We start from the raw sequence: 15,786 nt of genomic DNA, 5'->3' as shown, positions 1-15,786 counted from the left end.
GGTGCCAGACATTTAATCAGATAAATAAGAGAGCACTGCTTTTATTTTGATGTTTGTCCAGGGCATGTTTTGCCAGCTGGACTGTGGACCACTTGAGGACAGGACAGTGTGTGTCTTTCCTCTTCAAGTCCCAGCCCCTGGCACAGCCCGAATCACAGAGGCCAGTGTTCCCAACCCAACCAGAGAGCAATCGCCGCCGGGGCACAGCAGGCTGCCGGCTATGTTGTCAGCCCTTCCTCCTCCTGTTTCACAACCTGCCCCCAGGACTTAGGTGCACCAGCAGCATTGCCTGCCTGGCCGCTCCTGAACCACCCTTTACACCTTTCCCCGTGGCCCAGAGCCTGGCGGCTGTGGAGCACAGAATGATGGTGAGTCCCGGGGCATGAATCAGCACTCGGGGGTCAACCCCAGCTCTCCACGTGACATCCACACCCACTTCTCACCCATCAGCAGAGCAGAGCAGGCAGCACTTCCTGTCTCAGAAAGTCCTTGTCATTTACCAAAGCAAGTTGAAAACTGCTATAGCAGATCCCACTGAAAGGACGTGCCGGGGAAGGAGGTGAGTTGAGAAGCTGCACTAACCACTTCAGGGTTCCACTCTGTGTGGGAAGAGGTGCCCTCCTCTTACATGCTGTAACTCTTTCCATTTTCCAGATTTATATAACATACTGATAAAAAACATATAAAAACGTGCATTCATTAAACAGATATTTGAGCATCTTTTAGTCACCAAGCTCTGCGGAAATCATGGGGACAAAAACTTTAAAGTCCTACACTTAAGAAATATATTAGTTAAGGTACAAGCTAGATGGCTAGAACAAAAATTCTCCAAATACAAGGCCCAAACCATATAGGAGTTTATTTTTCTCTGTTACAAAACTTCAGAGATGAATTCTACTCCACAGGGTCATTCAGGGAACCAGGTTCCTTCTGTGTTTTTTCTGACTGTGGTATAACTTACGTATAATAAAGCACAGAACTCTTAAGAGGGCAGCTCATTTAATTTTTATATGTGTATACACCTGTGTAACCAGCACCCAGATCAAGATACAGAACATTTCCAGCACCCAAGGCCCTCCTGTCTTACTGCTTTGTCACACTCTAGGGTGTTATCGTCATACTGTGGTCAAAATTCACTCAGATCATCACCTGCATGTTCCAGCCCAGAGGACAGGCAGTAGGACTATGGGGTGGGGTTGGGGGGAGGCACACAATCTCCTAATAAAAATGTGATCTGGAAATTGTACACATCACTTCTGTGCATACTCCGTTGGCTACTTCTTAGTCATATGGTCACATGGGCTGCAAGAGTAGCTGGGGAAAATTGCCTTTATTTGGGTAGCCGCGTGTGCCAAAAAAAACCCTCATGAGGTTCTATTACTAAGAGGAAGAAATGGAGAATGGATCCCAGGTGTGGAAGTAAGCAGGTAAATAGCCAGACAGCACACATACCTGGTCCTCTGGAGCCTGTTTATTGAGGGGACTCATGGAGCAGTAGTAGGGCATCAGAATCTGGGGGAGGGAGGGACAGTGGCCCTTGGGCTGTGAGGCTTTTCAGCTGCACAGTTAGAGGGGTGCTGGCTCCTCCCAAGCCAGATCAGAGACTAGGATCCAACATCAGTATATCACGGTGGGATTTTGGCTCCATCTCAGCATCCATGGTTAGGAGACCACCAGCCCCTCTCATGTCATTGTCAGGGGATGGGGTGGAAGCCCTACCATTACAGCTTTTATGACATGGCTACCTCAGGAATCTACCAGAATTGATTGCCTCAAGCTCTTGGCTTTTGCTAGTCTCCATGAGTTTTGCAGATCAACGTACAGAAAATCAATCTAGGACAAATTTACTCCTACCTGTAAAGAGGACAATTAGCGGTGAGGGTCACAATAGGCTCACACTCTAATAGAAGCTGTCAACCAGCTAAAGCAAATTCAGCGTGATAGAAGCTCTAATGGAAGTCTAGGAGTGCTCTGTACAGAAGGTTGTCAGTGCAGAGAGAAAACACTTAAAGTGCGTCATAAGGAAAGAGGGGGCTTTTTAGTGCACAGGGGAAAGGACATGCATGGCAGGGGAATAGCACGGGCAAGGCAGCAAGAGGTGTGACGGTGGGTATAATAAGTCCCTTAACAAACACACAAACAAGCAAAGATTAACTGTACATAGGGGAAGAAACACAATAAAAAGAATCTTATGGTAACATAGGTTTATTATAGTAAGCATTAAATTTACCCGGCTCTAACTTTCCTGGAAGTCAAAGCATACAGGAAATTCACCAGATTATATAACTTTCAGTGCCTGATCTAAGTAAGTACACAAGCTTGTCAAGAATTATATCTTCCAAAAGTGCTACCTGGCATATACTTGGTTTTAACCTTAAAAGGAATTCAAAATTATAAGCAAGATGGGTAGAATTTGTCCACTGTGATATCTTAGGAAGTTTTTGCAGCCTACGTATGTTAGGGGTAGCAATAAATAATATAATTCTAAACAGCATCCAGCAAAGAACCATATTACAGATAACTAGATGCCTAACCACACCTTAACTCTGCTAACATGGAAATTATTTAGGGTTTAGCCTAAACTGCTGTGTCAGAGGCCCCCAAATACAGGGACTTAAAATAGACATGTTTCTCTTTCACGTAACTGTCTGAATGCGGGCAGTGGGCCAAGACTGGCAGGTATCTCTGCTCAGTGAGGTCATTTAGGGACCCAAATTCCTTGCCTTGTGCTTCACCATCCCCGAGGCCATCATCACTGCCCACGTGGTGAACCCTGGCCCCTCAGAACCCCCTCAACATCCCAGCCCAGGAAAGGTGGAAAGAGTGAGCAGGGCAAGCAGCTTACATACTTAAAAAAGTAAGTTGATCTTCTAGATAATACAAACTATTCATATAAAAATAATAATCTGGTTTCAAAATCATAATAGTTTGGAAATGGCATGCACCACTTCCTTTCCCATCCTACTGGCCGAAAGTTAATCATATGGACACAGTTAGCTGCAAGGGAAGGTAGGAAATGTGGTCTGTGGTTAGGGTTAGGGTTAAGGTTGATGTATGCCTGCTTAAAACTCAGGGGCTCCTGTTGCCAAAAGAAAGAAGGGCCGTTCGCAGCCTCTGCCCCAGCGTCTAAATACAGGTGTTCACAGAGATAAAGTAACCGAATAGCAAAGGAGTAGGGAGCTCACTAAAGCAGTGAGCTCACCAGTCCCAAGGCTTTCTATTTCTTTCAAAGAAAAAAATCTGTTTGTTGCTGACCCTCAGTTATGGGTAAGGAGAAGAGAGTATTAGAACAGTTCAGGGAGGCCTCCATAAACTCTCCAAGCAATGGTTCAAATTTCTACTCCATTGAGCGCTCTGCCAATATAAAGGCCAACTTAAGCAGGTAGTCAAGGTGACAAACTTATGTCCCCTTTTCTCGCTTTTGCCAAATCTGGGTGATGCCAAATCTGGCCTCACACCACCTGACCCATCCCTTGCATTCTGCAGACTATGAGACCCTCAGCACCACCAAGAGGGTAGAAACTTGCAATCGTTGTGCATAGGTAGTATCAGCAACCGAGGCTCCTCGGTTCCCGGAACGTGTTTGTTATAGATGGAATGCTCTTCCCCACCGTGAGCAGGACCAGGGGTTAAGGAGTGGCTCGGTGACTCACGGAGACCCTCAGTGGCTGCCCCGAGGACACAAAAACAGGAGACGATGGAGAGGGCTCGCATAGCTGCAAGCTGAGCTGGCATGTGATGAGGCGCCAGGGACTTAGGGCAGGAATGCCGCACTCTCCCACCCGGGGCCCCTCCCCTGGAAGGGATGAGCCCGAGGGACCTGAGGGTGACCCCTCTGGAGGACACCGTCTATGCCGCAGCAGGCCCCCGCCAGGTGGGTCTGGACCCAAGACCAGAGACACAAGCCTTTGTGATAATCTGGTTCCCGTCTCCCTTCTCCCCAAAGACTCTAAGTTCCGTAAGAGCAGGGGCCATGCCTGTCTTTTGCACTGTTATGTCCCTAGTGCCTGGCACATAGTAAATGCTCAATAAATCTTTGTGGACTGACACCCTCCCAACTCAGGCCTCACCTGGAGCCACGGTGCAAGAACATTTATTGGGTATCTGCTACCTGCTGGGAACTGAATTAGGTATTTCACCATGTGGTATCTTAGTTCATCTTAACAACCTCGACAGGTATTATTATCCTCATTGGGATGGAACAGAGCCTGGGGCCCCTCCTAGACACTGTGTTCTCGTCTCAGGATGACAGGCTTCCAGAATGGGGAGCAGAGGCAGCTCTAAAGATAGCTCAACTTCTTCAACGTGCAGTCAGTCCCTTGCCTAATCCTTACACAAGCCCCGGGAGCTATGATCCCATTTTCCACATTTTAAAGAAGAGGAAACAGGCTTGGAAGGATTAATAACTTGCCCAAGCCCCTCAGCTACAGGCACCAGAGCTGGGTTTGAACCCAGATCATTCTGACTCCTAAGCCCCAGCTCCTTCCACTTACGTGGACTCAACACTTGTCCTTTGCTGTGGACTGAATTGTGTCCCTCCCCCAGAATTCATGTGTGGAAGCCCATGTAACCGTACTGGAGATGGGGCCTTCAAGGAGGTGATGAAAGTTAAATGAGGTCATAGGGTGGGCCCTGACCAGACAGGACTAGTGCCCTAGTAAGAAGAGGAAGAGACACAGGCACCCCCTCTCCATCATGGGAGGACACAGCAGGAGATGGCCATCTGCAAGCCAGGAAAAGGGTCCTCACCAGAAACTGACCATGCTGGCACCCTGATCTCAGATTTTCAACCTCCAGTACTATGAGAAAATAATTTCTGGTGTTTAAACCAGCCAGTTCAGGGTATTTTGTTATGGCAGCCTGAGCAGTCTAATACAAGATTTTTCCAACACCAAACAGCTCGGAGTTCAATGGAGCAACCTCATAAGGATTCCCTTCCTCATTGTTCAATATTTTAGGGGAAAAAATTGCTTTAATATCGCCCAAGGACATCATAGAGTGTATAAAAGAACTGGGAATTGCTGTAGCGCCGGGCCTGCTGGTTAACTTCCTCATAAAGAATTTATGGGGCACAAGTACTCCCCAGGAGCTTCCAGAAACTCTTAAAGCAATTCTTCCCAGTCTGAAGATCCTGCCTTGTAAACGCCTGGCCCTCATCACTCCTCTCCAGGGGGCAACTGCCCTTTCCCTCGGGAAGGCATCTGTTCTACCAAGAATCCCTCATACCTTCCCAGTTAACACAGAGCGTTCAGAACACTAAGGAAGAGGATTGGCATCTCCCCCATTTCCCAGAGAGGGAAGATGGAGTTCGATGGGGGGCAGGTCCCCAGACTTACTGAGTAACAGTTCTTGAACTCCATCCAGGGTCTTCTGACATGAAAACCACAGCTCCCATGTCAAAGTACAATGTAAGAAAGTACATCTGAATAAACAGTGTTAAACACGTGATTCGATTCACGGGCAAACAGTTACACTCAAAATGACAACTAAATAATTAGAGCTATTTGAACACCATGTCAGCCAGAGAGAGAAGTAACACAAAGATAAAGAGGAGGAGAGAGGGAGGGAAGGAGGAGGAGGTGGAAAAGCGGAGATGTGCATTTTCCTCTCTCTGTTCATCTGAGGCTCCTTCAGTCCCCCTTCCAATTCAGTCCGTCCGGCAGTTGTTGACGGAGGCCACGGGCCAGGCACGGGGCGAGGAAGGGCTGAGACTCAGAAATGACTCCATCGAAGCCCCCTTGAGGCTTATTACACTCTGTCACGTCTCCACTAAATTGTGCCGAGCAAAGCAGCCTCTGGGAGTGGGAGGGTCTTGCCTCTGGGCTAAGCCAGCGGTCTGTCACCATCAACATGGGACATGAGAGTTCAGGGTCCTCCAGTGCTCTGATCGCACCCCCCTGGGGAACACGGCAGGTTTGCTAGTAAACTCCAAGCTAGGGCTTCCACTGACTTCCTATGTCTCATTTATGCCTCCTAACACCCTTAAGAAAAAGGTATTGTAACCAGCTCTTTTTTACAGAAAAGGAAAATAAGGCTCAGAGAGGCTAATTAACTTGCCCAAGGTCAAGTATCTAGTGAGTGACCAAGCCAGGTTTGAACTCAGATCTTCCTGGCTCCAAATCCATTGCTCCTGCCACCCTTCCAAGTTGCCTCCGGTCCTGTGTCCGATCCCTCATTTATACAGGCATACGTAGGTCTAACTTGGCACTTAGAGTCCAGACAAATTTGGAGCTGGGCACAACTCAAATTCACCCTGACTCTGAGTGTGTGAGCGATGCATACCCTTGGAAGGAAACTATTTGCACCTGTCTCTGAGGGGGATCTAAAACCTGGGAAGTAATGCCTGAGAATGAGACTTGTAAATTTCTGAGCCACCCAAATGTGGGTTGATGCCAAGGTCAAGGTCCCTCGCTGTGTGTCTGCCAGCAGGAAACAAGACTGGGAGCCCAAGTTCACACCACAAGGCCTCCTTGAGCTCTTACCAGACCCTTCCCTGGGGGAGAGTCTCCCACCCTGGTCCCTTCCACATCCCACCATATCCAAAAGCCTCCACTTCTCCATCAACAAAAACATAACTTAAAATACATTTGATGATTCACAGCACAGAATAGAAAGGCACCCCAGTGTCCTAGCGGGTATTGGCTCTGCCAAAGCAAATCCTCATGGCTTTCCGCAGCATCACACGCTTCTTCAAAAGCGAAAAATGATTTTAGCCTTCTCAGTAGATGTTGAACCAGAAATGGAGTTTCAGATCTACATTTTGAAGTGTTTCATAAAGCATTCCTCTGGAAATAGAAATGAGTTTGCTTTTTACCACAATGCATGAACTAGCTCGTTTCTGAGCTCTTTGAGTGATCCAAATTTTTTCGTGGATGTGGTACAAGGCGGTAATGCATGAGATTTATATGTAATTCTCTTACAAATGTTTTTCCCCCAATATCTAATTATCCCATTCAAACCCAAGTACATTGTCTTCTAAATTTCTAAGTGGTTTAATAATAGAATTGCTTCATTAACTCTGATACATGCTCAGGAATCAAGCAAAAAAATTACAGAAGAGATAGAAAAACAAGCAGCTGCAGACACGTGCACATCTGGGTTCTAAACACTCATGGACTTGGCAGCTGAGGTTGTGCTATCGAAAAGCCATTACTGGGAGTCCTTTGGTTGCCAAGGTCTTAAAAGGATTGTCCTACTGTCTCTACCTCTCCCCTTCCTTACAGAGGCCATCCTTGGGAGGCCATCCGGTCACGCCCATCCATTCTCTCCTGCCTTCTTCCCACCGTGAAGCAAACTGGGGCTCCACTCTCCTGCATAATAAATGCACAGAACTGGGAAGACGTCTTGGAGCCCTCCCTCCTGCCCCTACATCCAGTCCGTGACTATGACCCATTTAGATTTCTTTTCCATCTCATGCATAGAGGCCCAGGGTGATGGGGATCACTGTGTCTCTCCACTTTGTTTGCAATGAGAAAACAAGAACCCGGAGAGGAGAAATGACTTGACTAAGGTGACATCAACTACGGGGCCAAACCAGGACTAGGATCCAGGCACTTCAGCTCCGCACCTCCTTCACTCCCCGGTAGCCCTCACGTGGATGCCCACAGCCTCCCGACTGGTCTCCCTCTTTCACAACTCCCTCAACTCACCTGTCCCACCACAGCCTCGACAATGATGTCTCACCCTCCCACTGGAACCCCTTCAAAGTCTTCCCAGGCCAGATAAAGTCCCCAATCTTTCACCTGGCATTTGGGGACCTGAGGATTCACACTCGCGCTACCCTTCCCACTACTTTGAACACAAACTTCCAAATGGGTGACCCTCCAGCCCACTCTGCTTTGGGCCACCCCCAGTCTCATCCCCTTGCAACTCAAACAACCAGTCAGCATCCTCCCCTCCCCCCCGCCCTCAGTGGCCTCCCCGGCCAAGTCGCCCCGACAGCACAGTGCTGGACACCCCTCACAGCACCTGTGGCCCTCTGCTACCTGGCAGAGCCCTTTGTGGGCATGCATCCTCTCCGCTGGGCTGCCAGAGTGGGAGCCACATCCTAACTATTTTTGTATAACGTTCCCTTTGAGCCCAAAGCTTAGCACAAACCAGACATTTAACAATCAGGCACTTAATAAAGGGGAATAAAGTGCCAGTCCTTTTTAAAATGATAGCTTTCTGCATATTAACTTCCTCCAAATTGGCATTATGATCATTGTCTATACTGTGAAGGATTTCCAGCTGAAAGAGTTTCCGACACAAGCCTACCCTCCGAAGGTGTTGAGGAGGACAATACTTGTGCTTCAACAGTAAGACCCAAGCTGAGGACCCAAGCTAAGACCTTTTGCAGAGAGTCACCAGGGAGTCCCCCACGAAGGGGAGTACAGATACCTCCCACTAGGGATCCCCAAGTCAGGAGAAGCAGCCCTGCCCCCAGTGACTTCCCCACCAGCTCTTCTACTATGTAGAAACTGGACTGGGGGTGGGGGAAGTTGAGGGACAAACGTCCAGGACCAGGGGGCTCACAGCCCAGCAGAACTGGAAGGACACATCTGAAGAGAGCCCAACTGCAGAGCAGGAGGCCGTAGGTGCAGTCAAAGGGATGCAAGATGATCCCTTTGACTGCACCTAGATGAACAAGATGCTACCAGATGGAGGGGGCCTGGCTTCGAGAAGAGGAGACCTCTCAGAGCCAGACCAAGGGCTTTCCACCCTTCCACTCGGCCATCACCAGCAACTTACCTCCTCGTGGGCATCAAATAGGCTCTATGCCATGCAAAGGGACGCAGGCCTAGAGGAGGGGCATTGCCTCCTGGTAATTTCGTTCCTTAAAGAACTACCGCCCTGCAGACTTATCCCACCTCCACTGGCCGAGGCTGGGTCACGTTCTGCATTTCAACAATCACTAGCAAGGGGGATAGAATTATCACCACAACTAATCAACCTCAACTTCCTGGGAGATCCAGGGAAGCATGGAGGCCCCCCACCTGAACAAAATTGGGGTTCAGTTGACGAGGAAGAAGGGGGGTAGTGGCAGTATCAGCTACAAAAGTAGAACCTCAGCCCAACATACTCAAACCTTCTCAGCTGACTCGATCTCACAGCCCTCTCCTGTAGGGTAACAGAACTTCAGCCGGGAGAGGCAGCATGTGGGCCATCAATGGCCTCAGAAAAATCTGGACTTTCCATTCAGTTCTGAAACCTGAGAGTCACCTGGCATTGGGCAAGTCACTTAACCTCTCCGAGAATGTTTTGTCGTCTGAAAAATGGGGATTACCCAGCTATGGTAAAGATCTGCTGAGGAACGGTTTGTGTGCTCTGTAAAATCTTATTCCATGTAAAGGGGCCTCCTTGCCTCTCCTCAAAGCAGTGTAAAAGATGATTGTGATACAGGATGCAGTTGGCTGGCTGGCACCAATGGTGGCTATTTTGGGAGGAGTGGTTACCAAGAAACACGAGGCTCTGGTAACCTTGACAACCATAGGTAAGACAGCATGATGGTACATCGACTTTCTGGATTCCATTCTTATCTCCTCCTCACGAAGCTTGGTATCTGGTGATTCGTCTGTCAGATGAAGCATCTGCCAGGGCCAAGCAGGGCCTAGCATCAGCCTGGCTAGGCTACTCTTAGACAAGATGGTCCAGACGGGCTCTGGAAGGACACAGACAACTCCCTGCTTCTAAGGTCTTTGTGGAAAGTGCCCGTTTTCCGCCTCGCTCCTTGCGGTCCTTGACACCATCCCATCCTCACTCCAGAAGTTCAGACTACACCAAACACTGTGTGTGGGAGCAGGGATTGTACAGAGTAGACTCTGGTTAGCAATTACAAGCTCAGACAGCAGCTATAAGGTGCAGGCAGGGCTGCCCAAGAAGAGCAACAGTGACGCTCCCTTGTAAACTCAAAGCGTTTGAACCGCTGCTTTCATTGAGTAGATATAGAAGATATTAGTAGATATAAATAGACATAGAAGCATATTTATAACCAGTGTGTAGCGTGTAAAGACTACCAGGGCTACAAGCGCCCACATACCCACAACCCACCTTAAGAACCAGAATGTGGCTGGCACCTTGGCAGCCACATGTGCCCTTCCCCATCACATCCCTGCCCCCAACATCTGGGTACCTCTATCGTGAATTGTCTGTTTACATTTCCTTGCTGTGCTTCATAGTTACCATGTTTGTATCCCTGAAAATGTACTTAGTTTTGCATATTTTTGAACTTTACATAAATGGAATGATATAGATTAATATAGACTCATTCTTTTCCCACCACTTTATTTCTTTTTTTGGATCCACCATAAATTCCTGAGACTCACCCTTCTTTTTTTTTTTTTAAGATTTTTTTTTTCCCTTTTTTAATTAATTAATTAATTAATTTTATTTTTGGCTGCATTGGATCTTCGTTGCTGCGCGCGGGCTTTCCCTACCCGCGGCGAGCGAGGGCTCCTCTTCGTTACGGTCCGCAAGCTTCTCATTGCGGTGGCTTCTCTTGTTGCGGAGCACGGCTCTAGGCACGTGGGCTTCAGTAGTTGTGGCACACAGGCTTAGTTGCTCCGCGGCACGTGGGATCTTCCCGGGCCAGGGCTCGAACCCGTGTCCCCTGCATTGGCAGGCGGATTCTTAACCACTGTGCCACCAGGGGAGTCCCGAGACTCGCCCTTCTTGAGACACACTTATTTGTAGTGCATTTGTTGTCACTGCAGTATAGTGTTCCATTGCATAAATACACCAGGAACTTATTTATCCCTTCTCCTGACAATGAACACTTAGGTTGTTTCCAATTTTATGCCACTAGGAACAATGCTGCCATGAGCATTCTTGATAAGATTTACTCTAGAACATGTACCTAGGGGGATGACTCCGCTGGGTCCTAAGGTATAGGCATCTTTAGCTTTGCTAGGTAATGCCAACTTGTTTTCCAAAGTACTTGTGCCAATTTACATTCCCACCAGAAATGGACAGATTCGTGGATTCTCTTCAAATCTCTTTAATAAACAAAATTTTTTATTTTTAATGTTATCCGATTTATCCATCTTTACCTTTATGATCTGTACATTAAGTCCCCTACATACGAACAAGTTCTGTTCCAAGAGTGCATTCGTAAGTTCAGTTTGTTCATAAGTCCAACAAAGTTAGCCTAGGTACCAAACTAACACAATCAGCTATATAGTACCATACTGTAATAGGTTTATAATACTTCTCACACAAATAATACATAAAAACAAACACAAAAAATAAAGAAAATATTTTTAACCTTACAGTACAGTACCTTGTAAAGTACAGTAGTACAGCACAACAGCTGGCATACAGGGGCTGGCATCAAGTGAACAGGCAAGAAGAGTTACTGACTGGAAGAGGGAGAGGAGGAGGGAGATGGTAGAGCTGAGGGATCGTCAGCAATAGGAGACGGAGGGCAAGCTGCAATTTCACTCATACCTGACACTGATGGCACAGGTTCTGGTTCCTTGCTGGATTCAATTCTATCTACCCTCTTGAAAAAACGATCCATTGATGTCTGGGTAGTAGCATGTTCACATCTTTGAAAGTTCTCTATTTGAAGGTTCGTATGTAGGGGACTTACTGTGCTTTTTTGTATCTTGTATCTTGTTACTTCACTTCAGGTCATAAAGATAAATACCATATTATCTTCCTATAATTTTATAATTTTGACTTTCATAGCTAGGTCTTTAATCTGCCTGGAATTGATTTTTGTAAATGGTGTGACAAAGGATCCCATTTCATTTTTATTCTATATTGCTATTTTTTGCTGAGCACCATTAATGAAAAGTACGTTTCCCCCACTAATCTACACTGCCTTGTTTCGTCATAAATCAAGTTTCAATGCACATCTGTTTCTGGGCCTGCATTTTGCTCCACTGGTTTATTTTTATATCCCTGTGCCAATGCCACATCATCTTAATTACTACAACTTTGTATAAGTACTGTTATGTCGTAAGGCTAGTCCCCATCTTGTTCTTCTGGGGTATTTTAGTTATACTTGGCCAATTGCTCTTCTGTATATATTCTGGAATCAACTTGTCAAGGTCCACACACACACATACACACACACAAAATGGTTGGGACTTTGAGTAGCATAGAATTGAATGTGTAGGTTAGTTCACAAAAAATTAACATCTATATGATTTTGACTATTTTGTATCAATAGACATGATACATATTCCCATTTCTTTTTTAATGCTTTTCAGTAAAAATTGTATCATTTTTCTCAACCTTGGCATTACACACTTTTAAATTTATTTCTATGCACTTATTATTATTTATACTCTAAGTGCTATTTTTAATATCATTCTCTTTAATAGACTGTTGGAGTATTAAAGTGCATTTGACTTTGTCCTGCCTTTCCTCTACAAACTGTACGCCTGGTTGATGAGGACAAGTTGATGAGGAAAAGGTTATTTTTACACCCGTATTCTAGCTGATAATTGAGGGAATTATAGAATTAAACTATCACCATTTCACAACTCCTAACGGATTAACGGATATAAGTAATGATCATCAATAGCTACTAACATCCCCCCAAAATAAAGAACCAGTCATTATGTGCCTCTTCATTGAAGAGTACAAGAATACCCTATGAATGAAAAAAAAAATGAAAAAGAAAAAAATAAACAAACAAAAATTAAAAAACTTAAAAAAAAAAAGAATACTCTATGAAGTAGCCTTGCCTAAAAAAATTCAGTCTAAAACTGATCAAGCCTTTAGATCCAATTAATAATTAACAGGAAAAACAGAGTATAGAAGAACATGTTAAACACCATGGGCATGCAATAGGCAAAATCCACAACAAACAACCCAGTTTGTTCAACAAATAAATTGCAAGGAAACATAAGAAACCACAGAGACATATCTATAGACTACAAGAGACCCAAGAGACACATTAACAAATCACAATGTATGAGTCGAACAAACTGTATGTATGAGAATTGGAGAAATTTGAACTCTGAGTACATAATAAGGATTCATTGTTAACATCTGTCTTTAAGTGTGATAATGGTATTATGATTATATTTTTAGACTGTCTCTATCTTTTAAAGATACATACTGAAGTACTTATGGGTAAAATTGTAAGCTGTCTGGGGTTTGCTTCAAAAATAATCCAGGATAGAGGAGTGGGTGGGGATGGATGAACAGGACTGGTCATGAGTTGATAAATCGTTTAAGCTGGTGATATGCACATGAGAGCTTAATAAGCTATTTTCTCCACTTCCGTACATTTAAAAAGTTTTCTATAGTATAAAGCTTTTTTAAAAAGCTAAAAGAAAATAATGTCATTTATCCATTGGATGCAATTTTCTATATATTGATATATATGTTACATCAAGCTTTCTAAATGTATTTTTTTCAAATTTTCTATGTACAAGCTGAATTTTTTATCTGCTTTCCCTATCAGTTAATGAGAGAGGTACAGTTAAATCTTCCAATTTGATGGTAGATTCGTCAACTTCCTCTTATAGTTCTTTTCTTAAACCAACTTTTGCTTTATATATTTTAAGGCAATATTACTAGGTAAATACAAGTTTAGAGTTATAATATCTTTCTGATGAATTCTTTTATTAATACGCAATAATCCTCTTTATCTCCAGTAATTCCTTAACCTCTACTTTGCCTGCAATTAGATTATATTGTATACCTGCAATTACATAATATTGTACATCAACTATACTTCAATAAGAATAATCAAAAGAAGAAAAACAAACAAAAAATCTAGTACACTAAAAGATGCATACTTAATAAAACCTGAAGATAATAATTTTATCTTCCTTCCAAACAAAAGAACCTTATAATTCAGATGCTAAATTTTCTAGGATATTTGTTTTACCTCATTTCTTTAATCTTGCATATTAGTAATCATTATTATTATTGCTGTTGTTGTTTTGGTATAATCAAAGGCTGCTTGGATTTACATACTTACCAACTTCTTTGCCCTCCATCTCTTTTTACATTTCAGATCTTCCATCTAGAATGAGCCCTCTGCTTTTAGAATTTCCTTTAGTGAGATCGTGTTTGTGATAAACTCTCCATTTTTGTCTTGAAATGTCTGTATTTTCCCCTTATTCTTGTAAAATAATGTTTCTGCGTATAACACTCTAGATTTCCAGTTATATTTCCCAGTTATATATTACAGATATATAGTGCCCTTTGAAAGTACACTCTCTTCTGGCTTCCACTGTTGCTATTAAGAAGTTAGCCGTACTGCCTTTCTACAAATAGTACTGAGAGCGAAAAATGAAACCCCCTACACCTCCAGAAAAGGAAGTCAAAACAAATCCAAGAAAGTAATACAGAAAAGGTGTCCATAGTCACTAACAACAACAAAAAATGATGAAAGGAATGAAGGAGAACTTGTTCCATGTCACCCACATTTGGGCAGCCCAAGACACTGCAACTCTGAGGTATCCAAGTACCCTGAAAAAAATGCACCCTGAATAATCAGCTTGACCCATATGCTGTCATCAGGTTTCCCCGGCCACAGAGTCCACCATGAAGATGGAGAACAGCTGCACACCGGTGTTCTCCATGGACGTCAAGGCCAGCAAGCATCAGATCAGATGAGCTGTGAAGAGGCTCTCTGATGCTAGTGTGGCCAAGGCCGTGCCCTCACCTGGCCTGACGGAGAGAAGGCGGCGCTGGAACTGGCCTTGACTTTGGCTTTGGGTGCGGCCAACGAGTTTGGGGGATTATCTAAACAGGGCAGAGCTGGTGAGTTCTCAATAGAATAAGCTTTCCACCATCCACAGAAGGAAGGAGGAGGAGGAGAAAGAAAAGGAGGAGAAAGAGAAGAAATCTCTTAGTATAAATTGTCATTCCTTTGAAAGCAATCTGACTCTCCTCTTGTTGCCTTTAATGTCTTCTTGTCTTTGGTGTCTTATAGATTCAGTTTGACATGATACCAGCTCTTTTTTATTCTTTACAACAGCCCGTTGAGGCAGGCAAGACAGTTACTCGGGAAAAGCCCAAACGGACTTTTTGGCCAGCCCAATATCACTTGAAAGATGCAGAAGCTAAGGCTGAGAGGTCAAGGGTTACAAGGGAGAGAAAGACTAGAAGGTACTTTCAACCATGAAATGTCCTACTCTTTATAATAAAGGATGAAGAAATGGCTAAGTTAGATGTAGGCTCTGTCAGAACTAGAAGCAGAGACCTCAAAGAATGTCAGAAATCTCACTGAGGGAGTCAGGCTGGCCCTTAGGACTGCACATTTGTGACAGGAAGGTCGTGAAAGTAGAGGCTAGTTCTCAGCTTCTCAGACCCAGAAGCTCCAGCCTCCTGATCTCCCAACTGCTAACACCCAAGCTCTTGAGAGGCTGATTGGGATGATAAGAAAGGATTTCTGAGAATTAATTTGCAACTCAAAATAGAATGACCAGAGGGCTCAGACAGTCCAGAGCAGTGATCTCCCAATTTCTTTAATGTGCCACCCACCAGTAAAATATTTAGAGTATGCATCCTCAATAAATGCGCTTTTATCTTTTATAAATTGTTAAGTAGTGAATAAGACTAAACTACCACATTATGTACACTGTAACAAGTAAACTGAAAATAGAATGGGGGCAGAGGTGGTGGGATGAATTGGGAGATTGGGATTGACATACATGCACTAATATGTATAAAACAGATAACCAATAAGAACCTGCTGTATAAAAAATAATTAAATTAAAAAAAAAGAAAATAGATTGTCAGAAAAGGATGAAATATAAATTTAAATGGAAGTTCTAATATTTGTCCCCAGTCTCCAGTGAATCATCTTGTCTCTCAAAGCAGCAATAACAAAACAAT

General features: G+C 44.4%; 1 long non-coding RNA gene across 1 annotated transcript in view; it reads right to left on the bottom strand.

Moving 5' to 3' along the window:
* The window catches only part of LOC133074580 (uncharacterized), a 32,395-nt gene that overhangs the window by 1,333 nt on the left and 15,276 nt on the right, over nucleotides 1-15,786 (bottom strand). The gene's annotated exons all lie outside the window — the stretch shown is intronic.

This window comes from Eubalaena glacialis, chromosome 14 (genome assembly GCF_028564815.1).
Source record: "Eubalaena glacialis isolate mEubGla1 chromosome 14, mEubGla1.1.hap2.+ XY, whole genome shotgun sequence".
In the NCBI taxonomy this organism is placed as follows: domain Eukaryota; kingdom Metazoa; phylum Chordata; class Mammalia; order Artiodactyla; family Balaenidae; genus Eubalaena; species Eubalaena glacialis.
This window is presented reverse-complemented; position numbering and strand designations above follow the sequence as displayed.